At 36.6% G+C, this 4,116-nt stretch overlaps 1 non-coding gene across 1 annotated transcript; it reads left to right on the top strand.

Annotated features, from left to right (window-relative positions):
• The first annotated feature begins 3,012 nt into the window (after nucleotides 1–3,012).
• On the top strand, nucleotides 3,013–3,119 carry LOC119470268. The gene has a single exon (XR_005199154.1). It is a non-coding gene; the product is annotated as a U6 spliceosomal RNA (small nuclear RNA).
• The last annotated feature ends 997 nt before the right edge of the window (nucleotides 3,120–4,116 follow it).

Raw genomic sequence — 4,116 nt, 5'->3', positions numbered from 1 at the left:
TCTCAGACCACAGTACAATCAAATTAGAACTCAGGATTAAGAAACTCACTTAAAACTGCACAACTGCATGGAAACTGAACAACCTGCTCCTGAAAGACTACTGGATAAATAATGAAATGAAGGCAGAAATAAAGACGTTTTTTGAAACTAATAAACACAAAGACACAACATACCAGAATTTCTGGGACACACTTAAAGCAGTGTCTAGAGGGAAATTTATAGCAATAAATGCCCACATGGGAAGCAAGGAAAGATCTAAAATTGACATCCTGTTGTCACAATTAAAAGAACTAGAGGAGCAAGATCAAACAAATTCAAAAGCTAGCAGAAGGCAAGAAATAACTAAGATCAGAGCAGAAATGAAGGAGACAGAGACAGAAAAAACCCTCCAAAAAATCTAGGAGCTTGTTTTTTTTGAAAAGATCAACAAAATAGACCACTAGCCAGACTAATAAAAAAGAAAAGAGAGAAGAATCGGATAGATACAATAAAAAATGATAAAGGGGATATCACCACCAATTCCAAAGAAATACAAACTACCATCAGAGATTACTACAAATACCTCTATGCACATAAACCAGTAAATCTAGAAGAAATGGATAAATTCCTGGACACTTACATCCTCCCAAGACTAAACCAGGAAGAAGTTGAATCCCTGAATAGATCAATAACAAGTACTGAAGTTGAGGCAGCAATTAATAGCGTACCAACCAAAAAAACCTCCAGGACCAGACAGATTCACTGCCAAATTCTACCAGATGTATAAACAGGAGCTAGGACAACTCCTTCTGAAACTATTCCAAACAGTACAAAGAGAGGGAATCCTCCCTAACTCATTTTAGGAGACCAACATCAACCTGATACCAAAAACTGGCAGAGACACAACTAAAAAAGAAAATTTCAGGCCAATATCTATGATGAACATTGATGCAAAAATCTTCAAATACTGGTAAAGCAAATCCAACAGCACATTAAAAAGCTTATCCATCATGATCAAGTCAGCTTCATCCCAGGGATGCAAGGCTGGTTCAAAATACACAAATCTGTAAATGTAATTCAGCATATAAACAGAACCAAAGACAAAAACCACATGATTATCTCAATAGATGCAGAGGCCTTTGACAAAATTCAAGAGCTCTTTATGCTAAAAACTCTCAATAAACTAGGTATCGATGGAACGTATCTCAAAATAATAAAAGCTATTTATGACAAACCCACAGCCAATATCATACTGAATGGGCAAAAACTGGAAGCATTTCCTTTGAAAACTGGCACTAGACAAGGGTGCCCTCTCTCACCACTCCTATTCAACATAGTATTGGAAGTTCTGGCCACAGCAATCAGATAAGAAAAAGAAATAAAGGGTATTCAATTAGGAGAAGAGGAAATTAAATTGTCTCTATTTGCAGATGACATGATTGTATATTTAGAAGACCCCATTGTCTCAGCCCCAAATCTCCTTCACATGATAAGCAACTTCAGCAAAGTCTCAGGATATAAAATCAATATGCAAAAATCCAAACATTCCTATACACCAATAACAGACAAACAAAGAGCCAAATCATGAGTGAACTCCCATTCACAATTGCTACAAAAAGAATAAAATAGTTGGGAATTACAGTTAACAAGGGACTTGAAGGACCTCTTCAAGGAGAGCTACAAACCACTGCTCAAGGAAATAAGAGAGGACATAAACAGATGGAAAAACATTCCATGCTCATGGTTAGGAAAAATCAATATCATGAAAATGGCCATACTGCCCAAAGTAATTTATAGATTCAATGCTATCCCCATCAAGCTACCACTGACCTTCACAGAACTGGAAAAAATCAACTTTATATGGACCCAAAAGAGAGCCCACATAGCCAAGATAATCCTAAGCAAAAAGAACAAAGCTGGAGGCATCATGCTACCTGACTTCAAACTATACTACAAGACTACAGTAATCAAAACAGCATGGTACAGATACCAAAACAGAGATATATATCAATGGAAAAGAACAGAGGCCTTGGAAGTAATGTCACACATCTATAACCATCTGATCTTTGACAAATCTGACAAAAACAAGCAATGGGGAAAGGATTCCCTGTTTAATAAATGGTGTTGGGAAAACTGGCTAGCCATGTGCAGAAAGCTGAAACTGGACTCCTTCCTTACACCTTATATAAAAATTAACTTCAGATGGATTAAAGATTTAAATATAAGGCCTAAACCATAAAAACCCTAGAAAGAAACCCAGGCAATATAATTCAGGACATAGGCATAGGCAAGGACTTCATGACTAAAACACTGAAAGCAACAACAACAAAAGCCAAAATAGACAAAGGGGATCTAATTAAACTAAAGAGCTTCTGCACAGCAAAAGAAACGATCATTAGAGTGAACTGGCAAACAACAGAATGGGAAAAAAATTTTGCAATCTACCGATCTGACAAAGGGCTAATATCCAGAATCTACAAAGAACTTAAATGAATTTACGAGAAAAAAGAAACAACCCCATCAAAAAGTGGGCAAAGGATATGAACAGACACTTTTCAAAAGAAGACATTTATGCAGCCAACAAACATGAAAAAATGCTCATCATCACTGGTCATTAGAGAAATGCAAGTCAAAACCACATTGAGATACCATCTCATGCCAGTTAGAATGGTGATCATTAAAAAATTTGGAGACAACAGATGCTGGAGAGGATGTGGAGAAATAGGAATGCTTTTACACTGTTGGTGGGAGTGTAAATTAGTTCAACCATTGTGGAAGACAGTGTGGGGATTCCTCAAAGATCTATAAATAGAAATGCCATTTGACCCAGCAATCCCACTGCTGGGTATATGCCCAAAGGATTATAAATCATTCTATTATAAAGACACAGGCACACGTATGTTAACTGCGGCACTGTTTACAATAGCAAAGACTTGGAACCAACTGAAATGCCCATCAATGATAGACTGGATAAAGAAAATGTGGCACATATACACATGGAATACTATGCAGCCATTAAAAAAGGATGAGTTTGTGCTCACTTCAGCAACATGTATACTAAAATTGGAATAATACAGAGAAGATTAGCATGGCCCCTGTGCAAGGATAACATGCAAATTCGTGAAGTATTCCATATTAAAAAAAAGAATAAGGATGAGTTCATGTCCTTTGCAGGGACATGGATGAAGCTGGAAGCCATCATTCTCAACAAATTGACACAAGAACAGAAAAACAAACACCACATTTTCTCACTCATAAGTGGGTGTTGTACAATGAGAACACATGGACACAAGGAGGGGAACATCACACACCGGGGCCTGTTGGGGGGTTGGGGAGCTAGGGGAGGGATAGCAGGGGATGGGGGGATTGAGGAGGGATAACATTAGAAGAAATACCTAATGTAGGTGACAGGGGGATGGATGCAGCAAACCACCATGGCATGTGTATACCAATGTAATAGTCCTGCAGAATTTGCACATGTACCCCAGAACTTAAAGTATGATTAAAAAAAAAAAAGAAACAAAAGCAAATACACAACGTTAGAAAAAATAAACAGTTGAAAGGAATTTACAGTGAGCACACATGTGTCTACCACCTAGAGTCTACAATTAACATCTTATGATATTTGTTTTATCATACTTCTCTCCATTTATTTGGGATTAAAAAATTTTTTTCGCCTTTTTGCCTTATGTGCTACTTATTAAGATATTTTATCCAACATCAACATGTTGAAAGAAGAAAACCAAGTAGGGTTTTTACATGGGGAGGGGGAATCCTACTTGGGCCTATTATGTCTAATAAAAACCTCAACTGCCAATTCTCCACACCATCTTAACAAAAAAAATGTACAGTTTCATATTTAGCTAAGAACCCAAAGGAAGGAAACAGGAGGATTATTTTTGTGTTTGTTTAAGCACTATTGACATAAACAGACAGCGAGAATGTATTTTTTTCAAAAAGAAGAAAGAGAAAGGAGAAAGACTTGGCTGTTTTCAAAAGACCTAAGTTAAAATAAAAACTACAAAAAAAAAAAAAATTTAAACAGCTCTGATTGCTGGTTTCAGTTGTGTGCTCTGCTCTGTACTTGAAGAAATGCCCAAGGAAAAAGATATGATCTCTTTTTTTTTTTTTTTTTTT

This window comes from Cebus imitator, unplaced genomic scaffold (genome assembly GCF_001604975.1).
Source record: "Cebus imitator isolate Cc_AM_T3 unplaced genomic scaffold, Cebus_imitator-1.0 Scaffold25, whole genome shotgun sequence".
Taxonomy (NCBI): Eukaryota; Metazoa; Chordata; class Mammalia; order Primates; family Cebidae; genus Cebus; species Cebus imitator.
The sequence above is the reverse complement of the archived record's forward strand: the minus strand, read 5'-3'. Positions and strand labels throughout refer to the sequence as shown.